Raw genomic sequence first — 18,327 nt, 5'->3', positions numbered from 1 at the left:
AGACGTTTCACAAGTAGTGATTTCTGAAATACCATAAATTATCCAATTTATGTGCTCGGGGGGGGGGGGATGACTTCTATGACTGATCACTAAAGTAGTCTACATAACTGAAATCCAAACATCTGCCACAATTCGTTTAACTTCTTTAGTGCATAATATTCCACATATAATGTAAACAGACTCCTCAATAAATATGACTTCCTAATCGAGTAGCCACGGATTGGGTTCGATGCAAAGTAAGCACTTTGGGCTTTTTGTACTTTGACGTCGGTTTTGTTTTTCCCACACAGAGCACTCGGGTCAGCACAGTCCTCCTTTTGATCTTCAAATGTATTCAAGTTTCTCTGGTCGGAAAGTTAATAAAGAGATTCAGTGCCTCGTCGGAAATAGATATATTTCAAATGAGCAAATTCCCTGGTCAATTGTAACTTCAAATTACTACGAGTGACCATTGTTGGTGACCCATTAATTTTACTCGCATTTCCTTATGTTCCATACTATGCAATGATGCACTTCTTGTAGTTGGAATCTCACTTACACAATATCCGATTCTAATACTTTGTGGGCAACACATTGATGTATTCCCTTCAAATGTTCCCCGTACCTCCCGCTTATTTAAATAAACAGGTTGTTGTGGGTTAATAATGATAAAAACACAAATTGTCTACACCGCTTGGTGGCTTTAAACCTTCCGATATAATACAAACATAAGGGTTGGATGTGAACGGACACAAAAAAAAAAAAAAAAAAAAAACACGTCTGGAGAAGCAGACTGCATGGAAACCGGTACCCTCGTCTGAAGAACTGCTTGCACGCCAGCATCTTAGATCTGCACCTGTGTTCAAAATCACTGTTACTTAAAGCGACTGATTACAGCGGCCGCAATGACGGAAGGAATGTAAGTAAGACCATTCCGATACCTTATTATATATTTTTTTAATAACATACCCTTTTTTTTTTTACTAAACCAATAATAACTTCAACTTGATGGCAAATAATACATTACCCGTAGAAACTCATACACCTTATTTATCAAAATACAACCCATGAAGTGGCATGAAGGTGGAGGTATGTATCGGCTACTAGGATACTGTTCTGCTGGCATAAATCACCGGGCTCATCACGCGGGGTGTAATATCACGTCACTGTACACTACATCACTTATCCAAGACGAGAATGCAAGGTATACAGGTCTGCGCTTGAGTAAGTGTCGTGGGGAAAGCTTCCCTATCCATAAATATTTTAACCCCTTAATGACAATTGTCGGTTCTGGCACGTCATGCACTAACATCAGGTTAGTGACAATTGACGTGCCAGGACCGTCATGACTTTAAGCGGGTGCAGAAAGCGATCTACGTTCGCTTTCTGCACCCAAACGGTGTTGCTGTAATGCCTCGACCTCGAGGCATTCAGCAACACCACGATCGGCACTAGGGGCCATGTCTGGCCCCTCCCCGGGGTGTCAACTTCCGCCATACCTTGTATGGCGGCGGACGCCCGTTTTAAAAGCGTTTAGGAGGCGATCAACGATCACCTCCTAAACTTAAATGGTGTCGCTGGAATGCCTCGATCAGGAGGCATTCAGCGACACCAAATACTTACCCCAGGACGGGCTGTGACCGCTCCGGAGAGCGGTCACAGCCGCCGCTGCAAGTGATCTTTGCCATCCGCAAGACGGTGGCCACCCTGTAAAAAAAAAAAAAAATAAGTAAAAAGCAATCAAGTTGAAAAAGTTCGCTAGATGGTCTCCAGACCCTCTAGAGAACTCTGGCTCCACTTGCAGGTTGAATACAGGTACTGCATTCAACCATGCAAGTCAATGGAGCGCATCTTTCTAATCACTGTGATTAGTAATATTAAATTAAAAATAACAATTAGAAAAAAATAGTTTAAAAAAAAAACAGTAAAATGTAAAAATAATTTCCCACTGATGTCACTATCAGGGGAACCTTCAAGTTGAAAAAAATGTAAAAATAAATAAAATAATTTATATATGAAAAATATATTTTTGTGAGCAAGTCCTAAAATTGCACATTTGCTTAAAACAATTCTCGCATGGAAAGAGTTAAAATACTGGCATATTAATGCCCAAATTTATGATTTGATGGGGTAAATTGAATTGGCCGGGTTCAACAATGTCCCAATTAACACGGGGGGAAGGATGGCCACACATCTAATTTCCAATTAGAAAAATGCACACGTCCCAAATGTGGCCTTTTAGTTCCCCACTGGACTCAGGAGATGTTGCTGAACACATATTGGGGTGTCGTGTGACAGCGGCATATACCAGGAGCTGTAAATTCATACATAAAGTAGGTGTGTGGGGGGAAAAATACACACAAAAAAATACTACTGCAAACTTGCTGCAAAATGCTGGTGGTAAAATGTGTGCATGCAAAGAGTTAAAATACCAGCATTTAAAACACTCTGGGGTGTCTAGTTTTCAAAAATATATGGTTTTATTGGGCGCACTGAAATGGCACCAGCTATTTTCTGTGCATTCTATATCTCCTGCCATGTGATATACTTACTGCCCCAGCCCCGACTCTGCGAACATTGCGTGTGCAAAGTGCTCCACCTGATTTCACGCAGCTAACCCGTGGAAAGTGATTGGACTGCAGTGGAGGAGAGCAGCTGCCGCTGCCCCCTAAGGTTAAGTACCCTATTTTTTAAATCTTAATGAATGTGCCACTTTCCATCACCGGATGCCACTACCTGGGAGTTCACCAAGTTGGACAACAAGGAAGGACAGAGAAGGCCTGGGAGACTCCCTGCAATCAATATTCCACTGAACTGTCAAGTGCTGCCTACTGCTTTTTGTGTTTCCCCCACCTCCATTCCATTCCCATCACCATTTTCCTTCACATACCGTGTTCACAATCCTCTTGTTCCTCTTTTCTCTGTTGTTAGTAAAATCATTATCTCTCTCCAGCCATCTGCAACCCCACACTATGTCTGTAATGCACCATGACTACTTTCTTCTCCCCTTCTCTCATCCCAAGCACTTTTCAACGTCACCTCCCCTCACTCCCGTCTTGGCTACTGTTACTCTGTCTTAGCTGGTCTCCCTCTTAACCGTCTCACCTCTCTACAATCCACCATGAATGCTGCTGCCAGACTCCTCTTCCTCTCCCGTCGCTTTACTAACGTCTCTCCCCTCTGTCAGTCTCTTCGCTGGCTGCCTGTGCGCTTCAGGATTCATTTCAAAATCCTCACTCTTTCTTTCAAAGCCCTTCACAGCGTTTCCCCTCCCTACATCTCCTCGCTCATCTCTCTAAATACACTTCACACCGGTCCCTCCGCTCATCCAACGATTTCCTTCTATCCTCTCCTCTGATTTCTAGCTCTCATGCACGCTTACGAGATTTCTCCAGGGCTGCTCCTATCCTCTGGAATGCCCTCCCCCGGTCTATCCTTCTCCCCACTGCCTTCGGTCCTTCAAAAGATCCCTCAAGACCCACTTCCTTAAGGACGCTTATAATATTGCACATTAACAACCCCCATATTCCCTTAGCTCATCTCTCCTAGTCCCTCTAATGCAATACTTACACTAGTGTGGCTAGTCTATCCCTTACAATGGCACCTTTTAACTATGGTGTAATACACCCTAAATCCCTCTAGATTGTAAGCTCCTTTGAGCAGGGCTCTCCTCACCTGTTGTTTCTGTAAGTCAATGTGTTATGTTACACGCTACTTGCTATGTCCTGTCTACCCATTGTACAGCGCTCTGGAATTTGATGGTGCGATATAAAACAGTAAATAATAAAAATAGTCTGCGCTTGCGTTCGCTTGAACGTTCGCATTCGGTTTTGTAGTCCTTTGCCAACTACGGAGCTGAAGATAAACCCAAACACACAACATTATTTTATACAGCCATAGTTAGCGCAGTTACTGCAGGTCTTGGACGCCAATCGTATCATATTCCTCTTTTTTTTTTTTTTTCCTGGGTCGGGGCGGCATTTCAGACACAAAGCTATTCTGCTGGCTGAAAAATGGTCTTTCTGGCATCTTTTCTTTTTTATTTGCTTTTTTCTTCATCTGAAATTTTACTGTTTTGTTGTTTGTTTGTTTGTTTTTTGCATGGGTCCTTTCTTGGAGCTTGAACACGAGAAAACATATTTGTCAATTGGCAGAAAAAGAGAGCATTCATCAAATGGTAAGCAATTAATATTTAATCAATCAAAAGACACAGGGGATGGGGAGGAAAAGCCGGCTTTGATGGGCAGTCACGTATTATAGTACCCGCACCACGCCAGAGACAGACTGGGAAAAAGGACTGAAGAGTGGAGAGCATTTCTTTTGGTGAACAAAGGGGTAGGCAAAGGGCAAGCGTTGGCTTTATATTGGGTGCTGTCCGACGGTAACACTCGCCAGCACCGCATAATGAAAATGCCTACCTGTACCCTCCTAGCATTATAATCATGCTAAATAGAGACAGCTCTTGGTGGCCCTGGGTTGTTCCTCTCCCTACACAGATCTCCATTACTATTATTACACATTTTATCCTCGCTACACTTAAGGACAGTCTATTCTGTCCTCAACGTGGATCTGAAACCAAAAACGAACTACTGTCTACCTCTCAAATCCCTAAAGTGTGAATTAAGGAGTTAATACATATTATATGTGTTTATCCATAAGTCTCTGCTTCCATTGGAAACTCTGCAGGTTTTTGAATTCCGGACAGCACTGATTCGTATTCAATTTCTTTGTGGTACATGGTGCTAATTAACGCCCAGCAGTAATAGCCGTGCAAGGCCTCACGCATACACCTTACACTTACGGTGCTCATGGCTTCCTTTTTATTGACTTTCAACTCCGTAATCTGACTCTTTATCTGTTGTTAAAAGTCGTGGCAAGAAACCCAATCCTATTTCAGTTATCTGGCTGTAATCATCGACCTGACCGCTGTCCAGTCCTGTTCTCTGGTGACCTGACACCACTCCTGTGTAATTCGCCTGCTACCCTTGCCGAGTGACCGGACTGCGAGTTACCTACAGCCGTTGGTAAGTGACCTCACTACGGACCAAATGTTTTAGAACCCCTTCTGCTCGGTTAAGATAACTACTGCAACCTATTCCTGCTATTTGCTTTTTTAAGGGAACATACATGGAACAAGCATAAAGCCACCTTGAAGCTAAAACAAGACCAAGAACTGTCTCAGGACACACGGGCAGCCTCGATGGACTTTGGCGGTTCTGCTGTGCGGAAACGTTGGGGATCTTCCACATTATCTGCTCTTCTGCCATGTATGTATTGATTTTTTATAATTTATGCTCTAGTAGCACTTTTGTGCATAATAAAGTATTTTGCTTATTTTATTTGAACGCACCTCAATACTGCTGCTGCCATATTCTAAATATTCTAAATTTCCTTGTAACAAGGGAAATGCATGGCTTTCTTGTCACTCATTGGCTGCTTTTTTTTTTTTTTTTTTTTTTTAAGAATGCATATTAATGCATATTTAACATGATTTTTTGTGAAGCTGTCTGTGACATTATATTTTCCCTTTAAGATAAGCAGTAACAGAACAGTGATATTTATCCATAGTTGTGAGTTTTTGTGTTGCCACCTACCTCTGCCGCATCGGGTGAGAAGAATCGTACGCGCCGAGACCCAGAGGCAATGATCAGGAAATACACACGGGGCTCGAGGCAGGTACTTCTCAAACATGTGTTAAAATATTGCAGTTAGTTAAATGTTTGGGGTCTGCTAGCTGTTTTCATGGAAATTTGTAGCTGTAATATAGCAAAAAGAGTTTTCTAATAATCAATTAGCCTTTTAAACTTAAACTTGAATTAGTGATAACAACGTGTCATCAGACCGCAGGCTGTTTTCTGTATTTCTGATCTGGTTGATATTTTGATGGGCCAAATGTGTATGCGTGTGTGTGTGAATATAATTGCTGTAAAACATAAATACTGTGTATATATACATATACAAACATTAAAGATTAAATGTGTTTTTACCAAGAAAATGTAAAATTATAGAATCCAATTACAGGACTATGTGAAACCTGTGCTGACAGCTGTGTGTTTAGAAAAGAATCTGCTACCATGCTGCTGCAGATCATCTTCATCAATGAAATGATCTGTCTCAATCTTTCATCAGCTAAAAAGTCGGGGTCAGGTCCGTTGTGCGCATGCGCGGGCTTCCAGTTTGGCGCATGCGCAGTAGGGAGACGGTCACTTCCGGGTTTGGCCGACTTCCGGTTTAGTCCGGCCCGTTGTGCGCATGCGCGAACTTCCGGTTTCGCGCATGCGCAGTAGGTGGATGCCCCACTTCCGGTTTAGGGTCAGGTCCGTTCTGCGCATGCGCTGACTTCCGATTTCGCGCATGCGCAGTAGGTGGATGCCCCACTTCCGGTTTAGCTTCAGGTCCTTTCTGCGCATGCGCTGACTTCCGATTTCGCGCATGCGCAGTAGGTGGATGCCCCACTTCCGGTTTAGGGTCAGGTCCGTTCTGCGCATGCGCTGACTTCCGATTTCGCGCATGCGCAGTAGGTGGATGCCCCACTTCCGGTTTAGCTTCAGGTCCGTTCTGCGCATGCGCTGACTTCCGATTTCGGGCATGCGCAGTAGGTGGATGCCCCACTTCCGGTTTAGCTTCAGGTCCGTTCTGCGCATGCGCCGACTTCCGGTTTGGCGCCGACTTCCGGTTTGGCGCCATATAGCTGCCAGTCAGCTGGTAGAATCTCGGTTTTGACGGTCACCTATCTGCGCGCAGCCTGTGCAGTATCGTATTTCTGCCACGTGGCTTTATTTTAAATCCGTTCTGCATCCATCAAAAGCCTTGTATAAGGATATTGCATTTCACCGATTTTCTCAAGAATCTTGTGCCTCTGTGAAAAGTGCGCTGTAACATACATACATGTGGTGGTTTGCAGTGCGATCATCGGCCGCAGCAGAAACCTCTTCAACTTTATAGCCACCATGCCTGCCGTAAGCATTCTTGTGTTGCCTTTTTTTCTACTTAATCGAAAGATTAGACATTGGGGGACATGCTAAAACGTGTGTGCTTGGTAGCGGCTATATCACACGACCAGATTATATTTCCTAGAGCCGCTCGCTGCCAGACGCTTTTCTAGTTATCATAGTAAGCTAAAACGTTTGTTTTATGTTTGTTTTCTTCTTTTGGCCTCTGTGGCATGGCATGAGTGAAGATGCACGTCTCTTAAAACATTCTGTCCGTATATTAACTTTATTTTATCTTCTAGCCTGTGGATATATTTGTGCAAGGAGACGCTGAGTTTGTAAGCTCAGCAGAATGTTGCATTTAAGTGTTTATATATGATATGTAAATGTGTGTGTGTGTGTGTGTGTGTATATATATATATATATATATATATATATATATATATATATATATATATATATATATATAGCCATGTTGTCCTGAACCATCTCCCCTTAATATATTCTGCCTCCCTTTTGGGAAGTACATGTAGGTCATGACATGCTGTCTAAGAGAAAAACAATAGAGGCCTACAAGGCAGAGATCTGTTCTGCTGTGTTTGCCACCTTTTAAAACCTATATCTTCAAAAAAACAAAATCATGCAAAGCAGGATCTATGGGCAATTTTTGCCATGGCTTAATGATGGTAAAAACTGTAGCTGTGTATGTATATATATAAAATGTGTGTGTGTGTGTGTGTGGAAACTTTAGCTACAGCTAACATAGTCTTGAACAAGGCTAAATAACTGGACATACAAGATGGATTAATCGTGTCTAGCAGCTAATTCTGTAGGATTATGTCTGTCTGTATATCGTCAAGCTGGTAAGTGCTATTGGGGCTCGGGTATGTTTTTGTATGACTAGGACTTCAAGCCACAAACATTGATGAATTACATCAATTCTACAAAGTGCCGGTGAACAAAATCCCGGCCAGATTGATAACTACTGGAAGAGTTTGACTGTGGTTATTGTTGCTGTGATCGTGGTGATATAACCATGTTTTGAGCCTAAGAGACAATTACTTATCTTCTCAGTAATGTTCCATTAGATGTATAATACGTTCCCCACATAGATTGTTCTTTTTTCCCCCATTTAAGATCCTTTACCTATTACAAAATGGGCAACTTGGACAACAGGACAGCAAATGCAGATCAGCTGCTCACGCAAGATGTTGAGAGGTTTTGTAACAGCGTGGTGAACCAGTATTCAAACTTAAGCAAGGTGAGTTTCCTCATGGCTCTTCTAGTTGTGAGTGTTTTGTTACCTTTTTTTTTTTTTTTTTTTTTTTTTAGTTTGTGCTGGGTACTTCAAAAATAGGCTATGGCCCTTTATGCTCTTACTGTATTCCTTTCACAAGGAAAATAATTATAAAGTTAATGTAGCTGCCATTTATATTACCGGTGTATTACTTACACTGAGATTTACAGACAGGGGCCTCCTTTACAAATGTATCCATAGCTATTTTACCCCAATAAAGTGGTCTGTAGACTGTTGTACTTTCATGACTGCGTTTACATTTTATATAGCACCAACAGATTTGGTAGAGCTGTTACGATAGGGTACCGTAAAAGTAAATGCAACTTACAAATGAACATACGTTAAATATACTGGTACCGAAGATGACAAAAAATCTTTTGGCTACACTTATTATGCCTCCCCTTTTATTATGCTGTTATTTATCAATACAATTTACACACATGCATACGCTGTTCTTGTGAATAACATGTAATCATTTGCCACGTTAACTAGTGGCTTGCTTTCCTATTCTCCTATATTATAGATATTTCCCATTATTGTTGCGGGTATATAGAGTTGTTTTATTGTGAGTTTCATTTGTTATTTTTTTTTCTTCAGCCATTTTTGGATATCGTTCTGTATATCGTCAAGCTGACAAATGCTTTTGGCGTTCAGGTATGTTTTTGTGTGACTAGGGCTTCTTTAACAACACAAGTCACAAATATTGATGAATTACATCTATTGTGCAAAGAGCAGAGGGCCAAAATCCCGGTCAGATTGAACAGATTTGACTGTGGTTATTACTGCTGTGGTCATCATGATATAACCAGGTCCCAACCCCCCCCCCATGTTATCTGAAGTTTTCATAATGTAGAAAATCAGCCAGGACAAATCATTCTTCACATGCTGATATATTTTGTTTTTTAGTTGCATCCAAGTCAAAGCCTCAATATTATACGCACATGGATTACTTTTAAGAGTTTATGGTAGATGTTTTTTTTTTGTTTTTTTTATGGTATATTGATTATTTTTTTATTCTTTCAAGTAACCTTTTAATATATTGTATTAATATTATATAATATTATCTAAAGGGCTCCATTTTGCTAGTAACTGGCTCAAGGCAGTCTGTTGTGCAATGGTGTGGGGCATCCGGCTTTATTAGAGCATACATCTCCATGGGGCTTCCAAGAGATGCAACATTACAATGTGAACATGGTGGTTTTTGGCTACTCACACCAGACAGGAGACCATCAGAAAATGTTACTGGTAAGAATTATTTACATGTCATACTTTAGTAATATTTTTACGTTTGCTATAGAAGATGGTGACAGTTTAGCATTATTATTATTTACTGTGGGATATAGGTAGGCTGAGGCAGTGGGAGACACTCTGTATGCCTGGGTCTCTCAGATGGCTTCATCTGCATATAGCTGTGTAAAAAGTAGACTGTTTATTGATTTTAAGTGGTCAGTGTCTATGCTGGCATTTAATGTCTGTGGTGTGCTTTTTGATTATTGCAGATCTAGAGACTGTGGTTGGTTACCTGGTTGTCAGCAGTCCGTTCCTCACCCCTAACCACCCCGCGTGGACTGAGCTGAGCTCCTTGAGGTGAGTGAAATAATGGTGGGATAAACGATGATATACTCTGCAGCCGGGCATGTTCTTAATGTTTAATGCTTTGCCTTGAAGGATTATTACCAGAGTGGAAGAATGCTGCTGAGGATGTCTCAGGCATTGGGACGAATCGTCCTCGCAGGACGGGAAACGACAATATCTTACATAGAGACCATATGACTTTGGGAACGTTACGGGACCAAGTCATTTACCCAGACACTCCAGAACACTGGAAACGTAAAGGTATTCCTGATAAGGCGAGAAAAACGGTCCGGTATGTTGAAACTTCTCTTCTAATTTTCTTACACACTGAAATGACTTGCTTAGCTGTATTTAGTTAAGTGGCTTAACTACTCATCTTTGTTTTATATTCACTCCCTAGGTATTGAAGGAATACCTTGACAATGTGCAGCTGGGTTAGATTTTGGAACGTGAAGGCGGCTGGGACAGTGTTCAAGACTGGATGTACTGAGTGGGGGCGAAAAGCAGAGGATGGCAGTACGTATTTGAACTTGGTTTTAATTTACAGACTACAGAATTCTGATTTTCTAGCATTGTATATGTGTCAATTTATAGGCTGAGCTGGTGTGTTCAGTGGATGAGACACACTGCGATACTAGGATTACAGAGGAATTGGATTTAACTTTCAATATTCTGTTTTTGACCGCTAATAAATCCGTCCAACTATCTCCAATTTGTACTTGCTCAACAATGAAATGAAATGGGGAAAAAAAAACATAGTAAAACTTTATAATAGAAGCAAGTCTATAATAAAAGCAAGTCTGGGTAATCTAACTTCAAATTCACATTTTCTGAAATTAGTATTTTTCACTGTGGCTATGCTAAATCAGTCACTTTGGATTATTGACTTTGATTACGATACACAAGAGTCTTACAGCTCTGGCAATAACACCAATGTGCACAAAACTGTAAATATGGACAGTTGAAGATCCCTATGGAACCCTGTGCTAACTAATCGACCAAAGCTTCGCTCCTGTAGTTAATAAAACTAAACACACGGTGCCCAAGCAGTGCAGATTGGGATTCCGCATACGCCCAGAGCTCCTGGTGAAGGACGGCAGGCAGTTTATAATTGTTTGACGTTTATAAAGAAATGTCATTAGCGCGTGGACCTTATAAATTCTGTGACATTTTCTGCCGTTGACAGAATTTTATCCACAGAAGCCATCCGATCGTGGAAACTTTTTGCTGTCCGTGTGTTCCAAAATCAGTTGCTTAGACGTCGTCTTACACACGCTCCAGATTTTCATACATTGGTCTTCTAATGCCGTCTGTTGTCTCCAGCACGTTGCCTCTTTCAACTGTGAACAAAGCTATTCCAACCTAAGAGGATAAGAAAAGGAAGCACAGTGTCACACAGAAAGTCCCTATGGAAGCACCACAAGGTAAATCTTTTAAACATTTCATGAAAGCACTGCAGAGTCTGCATAATTGTATTTAAAAAAAAAAAATCATAATTCCCTTCATCTCTAAAGAAAATGCTATGAAAAGGGCTCCTAGCCTGAAAAGAAAAGGTAGACCATGCGTTTATTCAAGACATTGTGTATCTTCATTAACCTTCTAGACAGATACACCTGTTGACCACACTACAACTTCTACTACTACCACTACTTGGAGACTTAATGTGCCCCTTTTGCTAAACCCGCATTTATAGTTCTTTACACTAAATACGTATATGTAACTATGCTTAGGCATTAAATAAGCAAGGCATATATGTTACAAACCCACCTTAAGTGTATACCCTTGGGAGTTATCTTCTCCTTCTCACTGAATCTACATGATTATTCCTCACCATTATGTTACCTTTACGCCGTTGTTCATTTGTAAGGGTGGGTGGGGAGAAGGTTTAGGACATGGATACTGATTAGATAAAGGTGTCCCTGGCTCTCACAGATCTCCGCACAGACCTCAGCTCTATTAACCTTCAGAACTTCAGAACTCAATCAATTTACTCTCTCTCCTATCTCAAACATGACATGCCCTTAACAACGCCACCTCTGTCTATAACTCCACTCTCGCATCTGCTCTCTATCATGTAGCACCAGTTACTACTCGCTCCTCGCGACGTTCACGCTTCCAACCCTGGCACATGACTGTAACCCCAACACCTACGTCGATGTTCCCGCACCGCTCAACGTAGTTGGCGAAAGTCCCCTCATTCCATGTCTGACTTTCTGCGCTATAAATGAATGCTATGTTCCTACTACTCTGCCTTCAATCTCCTCCCTGTCTTACAACCCTAAACGACTCTAATAATGCTTTCAATTCCCTGCTTCAACCGATCCCTACAACCCCTTCCACTAACCTTAATGCATCAGACTTTGCCACATACTTCGATAATAAAATGAAAACTATCAGAGATGACATATCTGCACAGTCACCACCCTGCCCTCATCCTTAGGCTTTCAATACCACCTGTATGCTGATGAAGCCCAGATCTATCTATCCTCCCCTGATCTCTCTCCCTCTGTCTTAGATCGTGTAACTAACTGCCTTGCATCTGTCTCCACCTGGATATCAACATGTTTCTTGAAACTTAACCTCTCCAAAACAGGACTTCTCATCTTCCCGCCTTCCGATGCTAAGACTCCCCCATCAATTTCCCTCATTGTTGATTGCGCCATCATCTCCCAGTCTACTCATGCACACGCAGTCTTGGTGTCACCCTTGACCTCCGACCTTTCGTTCACCCCCCCACATTCAGTCTGTCTCCGTCCCCATCTTAAAAAACATTGCCAGCATCCATCCCTCCCTTCCAAACACAGCATGCCACTTAGGCTCTTGTCCATGCCCTGATTGTCTCCCATCTTGATTACTGTAACTCTGTCTAAGCTGGTCTTAACAGCTTCACCGCTCTACAATCCACCATGAATGCTGCTGCCAGACTTATCTTACTCTCTCATCGCTTTACTAACATCTCTCCCCTCTGTCAGTCTCTTCACTGGCTTCCTGTGCGCCTCAGGATTCATTTCAAAATCCTTACTCTTACCTTCAAAGCCCTTCGGTTCCCCTCCCTACATCTCCTCGTTCATCTCTAAATACACTCCACGCCGCTCTCTCTGCTCACCCAATGATCTCCTTCTCTCCTCTGATTTCTAGCTCTCATGCACGCTTACAAGATTTCTCCAGGGCTGCCCCTATCCTCTGGAATGCCCTCCCCCAGTCTATCCGTCTCTCTCCCTGCCTTCGATCCTTCAAAAAATCCCTCTTCCCCACTTCTTTAAGGGGCGCTTATATTGCACATTAACACCCCCCCCCCATATTCCCTTAGCTCACCTCTCCTAGTCTCTCTAATGCAGTACTTACACTAGTGTGGCTGCTCCATCCCTTACAATGGCACTAAATCCCTCTAGATTGTTAACTCCTTTGCGCAGGGACCTCCTCACCTGTTGTTGCTGTAAGTCAATTTGTTATGTTACATACTACTTGCTATGTCCTGTCTACCCGTTGTCCAGCGCTACAGAATCTGATGGTGCTATATAAAACATAAATAATAAGTCTCTTCGCCTATCACATTGTGCATTATACAGGGCCAGCTCAGCCCTTGAGGCTGGACAAACCGGCAAACTGAATTGTAAAGCGAGAAAGCTGAAACCCCAACCCTTGCCAATGCGAGTGAGTGGGCGCCTTTCATAGGAATAGGTGGCAGGTACTGAATCATAGTTGGGCCTCATTCTGTGTCCTTGTGGTCAGTGGGACAGTCGATCGCTGTTTAGGGAGAACCTCAACTCTTGTTTGATGAGGCAAAGGCCGCTTCTCACGAGACGTAATTACCTCTGCCAAGAAAGCGTGCTTTGCCTTGCTCATTTTAAGGGGATCCTTATGTTGTAATGCCAGTGCCAGGCTTAAGGCCTGAAGATGGCACAGCCGCACCACCAGTATATGTGCAAATCTGTTTTTTTTGGTGATACACGTGGTGTTTCTAATATTAGAACTACATTTTTATTATTTTGCTCTGTAATATTGAGGTCACTGATTCATGTTTCCCCTCTCTCGCAGTACTACCTCCACATGGACAGCAGAGGAAACAGCAGATAACAGATGACGCCATTGAATTCAGCTCTTAAGTGTTTTATGCTGATAAATATCGGTGTACACTGGAACTCGAAAGTTTTTTTTTTCCTTGAAGTTTAGTTCCGAAGGGAATGCTATAATTTCTTTTTGGTTTTTTTTTTGACCAAAGAATGGCCGTAGGATCGTAGATGATTGTGTCACTTCTTGTTTTGCACTAGATACCGCTGGCTAGACTAGAGGATCCCCTAAGCACCTGGCTCTGATGGGATACGCTGCATCTGCTGTAACGGTTTTCCTTTTTAAATTAATCTCCGGTTCAATTTTGTTGCACCTGACTAATCGGTTGAGTAAAATCCCTGAGCGTTGGCACTTGGCCCAAAATAGAACCAGTTGACAGGTTCGTATGTCTCACTAGGTGTGCGGGTTGGACTGAATTCATACCTCGTCAGATTTTATACAGTTCCCTGATAAAGATTTACATGTCCTTCCCAGTAAGATTTAAAATCTATTAATTTAAACTAGTAGGATGACTTTTTACATTGTTAAATGGAGCAGTCTCTACTGGAACGTAAACCATGTATTGTAGATATGTGTTTTGGGGGGGTTAAGCAAATCGTGTAACATAGAAATGTGCTTGATGAAGGCATGCACTACGTATGCAATAAATTGAATGTGTGTGAATCCTTCCCCAAAGTCTCTACTCTGTGCTTAATGTCATCCTGGCAAATGGTAAACATTCTGGGTAAAGTTTGATCCACAAACTTACTGCATTCGCTGGAACAAATCCGTACGGTTGGCTCTAACCAGCGGCCATAGAAAACTTCCCATGCCATGCGATGTAGAGACTCAGACCTTAAACGGTCCTTGGTCTGTTTTCCCCCCAATTATTGCTAAAACCTTTTGAAGTAACCTGTGTCACCGTGGATATTTATAAGGCATCCAAGGAAATTAAAATGTGCAAAAAATGTTTTTCTCCTGAACACCCCACCACCATATTATACCGGTAAGGAAGCGGGTAGCTGTAAACTTGCATAAACTACATGGATGAAATCAGGGCTCGACAAATCCCAGGCGCCAGGTCGCCGTGGCGACAGAAAATGTTGTCCTGGCGCCTAGGTTTTGTCAGCCTCTTACATCCGGAAAAAAATGTGGATGTAAGAGGCACCACACGGGGGCGCTGCTGTTGCTGTCTGCCCAGGAGTCTGGGCAGACAGCACAGCCACTCAGAGCCCGCCCCCGAGCCTGAGACCACTCCCACGGAGTGAGCCTGTAGGCTGAAAACGTGGTTGCTGCAAAACCAGCAATCGCGTTTTCAGCTGCCACAGGCAGCTTCAGGGAAGCAGGTTGTGTGTTGATTGGGTCCCAACACAAGTGTGGGGACCTGACACAACACCCCCCTGCTGCCTGATCGCTCCATGAGAGCGACAGTGCAGCGTTAACCCCTTTAATGCCGCGATCGCGGCATTTAGGGGTTAATTCCCGTTTTTGTAAGGGGCTCTGCTGCTGGTGGTCTGCCTGGAAGCCCAGGCAGACCAGCAACAGCAAAAATGAGCCCCCACAAGCTCTTTGATGATTCCTGTAGGCATGGAAGCCTACAGCAGTCATCAAAGACTCCCCCCTGCAATGGCTGGTCTATAGACCAGCAATTGAGTCCCAGCTGCCAGAGGCAGCTTCAGGGACAGGGGAGAGGGTTCTTTGGTCTCCCCATGAGTGTGGAGAGCAGCCCCAACACCCCCCTGCTGCCTGATCGCTCCCTGAGAGCGACAGTGCAGCGTTAACCCCTTCAATGCCACAATTGTGTATGACACATTCGTGGCATTGCAGGGGTTAACATTTGTCCCCACAAGCTTGTGGGGACTAAATATCAGTCAATGCTGTGCTCCAATGGAACATCAGCATTGAAAGGGTTAAAAAAATAATAATAATAAAAAAAAAAACAGCACTGACCTGAAAGTCCAGGGTGCTTCCAGGTCAAACGCTGTGAGTTTAGTAAGTGGGCTGGTGATGATCAGATCCCTCCTGACCAACTGTTAGTTTAAAAAAATCCTGGCTCCTAACTTTTTTACCTGGCGCCTAGATTCACAAGAAATTTGTCAAGCCCTGGATGAAATCCTATGAGGAATGCCCTAGTATACACTCCTACCTTCCCACTGTAATAGGATACTTAATCATTATCCCATGGAAATCTGCAATGAAGTATATGTTGGAAAATCACACAGACGTTTCACAAGTAGTGATTTCTGAAATACCATAAATTATCCAATTTATGTGCTCGGGGGGGGGGGATGACTTCTATGACTGATCACTAAAGTAGTCTACATAACTGAAATCCAAACATCTGCCACAATTCGTTTAACTTCTTTAGTGCATAATATTCCACATATAATGTAAACAGACTCCTCAATAAATATGACTTCCTAATCGAGTAGCCACGGATTGGGTTCGATGCAAAGTAAGCACTTTGGGCTTTTTGTACTTTGACGTCGGTTTTGTTTTTCCCACACAGAGCACTCGGGTCAGCACAGTCCTCCTTTTGATCTTCAAATGTATTCAAGTTTCTCTGGTCGGAAAGTTAATAAAGAGATTCAGTGCCTCGTCGGAAATAGATATATTTCAAATGAGCAAATTCCCTGGTCAATTGTAACTTCAAATTACTACGAGTGACCATTGTTGGTGACCCATTAATTTTACTCGCATTTCCTTATGTTCCATACTATGCAATGATGCACTTCTTGTAGTTGGAATCTCACTTACACAATATCCGATTCTAATACTTTGTGGGCAACACATTGATGTATTCCCTTCAAATGTTCCCTGTACCTCCCGCTTATTTAAATAAACAGGTTGTTGTGGGTTAATAATGATAAAAACACAAATTGTCTACACCGCTTGGTGGCTTTAAACCTTCCGATATAATACAAACATAAGGGTTGGATGTGAACTGACACAAAAAAAAAAAAAAAAAAAAAACACGTCTGGAGAAGCAGACTGCATGGAAACCGGTACCCTCGTCTGAAGAACTGCTTGCACGCCAGCATCTTAGATCTGCACCTGTGTTCAAAATCACTGTTACTTAAAGCAACTGATTACAGCGGCCGCAATGACGGAAGGAATGTAAGTAAGACCATTCCGATACCTTATTATATATTTTTTTAATAACATACCCTTTTTTTTTTTACTAAACCAATAATAACTTCAACTTGATGGCAAATAATACATTACCCGTAGAAACTCATACACCTTATTTATCAAAATACAACCCATGAAGTGGCATGAAGGTGGAGGTATGTATCGGCTACTAGGATACTGTTCTGCTGGCATAAATCACCGGGCTCATCACGCGGGGTGTAATATCACGTCACTGTACACTACATCACTTATCCAAGACGAGAATGCAAGGTATACAGGTCTGCGCTTGAGTAAGTGTCGTGGGGAAGCCTTCCCTATCCATAAATATTTTAACCCCTTAATGACAATTGTCGGTTCTGGCACGTCATGCACTAACATCAACTTGATAAAGACCTCATCGTGAGGTCGAAACGTTGTTGTCTGTTTCCTACAATAAATCTGTCTGATGGAACCCCTGCGTGCCTGGAGCCTTCTTCTATTTTTGATTTACTGGGGAGCTGGCCCTTCCTGGCACAGCTAAGCACCTGAGTTCCTGTGGGGAGTGAGTGCAGATTCCTAATTCTGGTGACTAACATCAGGTTAGTGACAATTGACGTGCCAGGACCGTCATGACTTTAAGCGGGTGCAGAAAGCGATCTACGTTCGCTTTCTGCACCCAAACGGTGTTGCTGTAATGCCTCGACCTCGAGGCATTCAGCAACACCACGATCGGCACTAGGGGCCATGTCTGGCCCCTCCCCGGGGTGTCAACTTCCGCCATACCTTGTATGGCGGCGGACGCCCGTTTTAAAAGCGTTTAGGAGGCGATCAACGATCACCTCCTAAACTTAAATGGTGTCGCTGGAATGCCTCGATCAGGAGGCATTCAGCGACACCAAATACTTACCCCAGGACGGGCTGTGACCGCTCCGGAGAGCGGTCACAGCCGCCGCTGCAAGTGATCTTTGCCATCCGCAAGACGGTGGCCACCCTGTAAAAAAAAAAAAAAAATAAGTAAAAAGCAATCAAGTTGAAAAAGTTCGCTAGATGGTCTCCAGACCCTCTAGAGAACTCTGGCTCCACTTGCAGGTTGAATACAGGTACTGCATTCAACCATGCAAGTCAATGGAGCGCATCTTTCTAATCACTGTGATTAGTAATATTAAATTAAAAATAACAATTAGAAAAAAATAGTTTAAAAAAAAAACAGTAAAATGTAAAAATAATTTCCCACTGATGTCACTAACCTTCAAGTTGAAAAAAATGTAAAAATAAATAAAATAATTTATATATGAAAAATATATTTTTGTGAGCAAGTCCTAAAATTGCACATTTGCTTAAAACAATTCTCGCATGGAAAGAGTTAAAATACTGGCATATTAA

The sequence above is a fragment of the Spea bombifrons genome, chromosome 4 (genome assembly GCF_027358695.1).
Source record: "Spea bombifrons isolate aSpeBom1 chromosome 4, aSpeBom1.2.pri, whole genome shotgun sequence".
Taxonomy (NCBI): Eukaryota; Metazoa; Chordata; class Amphibia; order Anura; family Pelobatidae; genus Spea; species Spea bombifrons.
The sequence above is the reverse complement of the archived record's forward strand: the minus strand, read 5'-3'. Positions refer to the sequence as shown.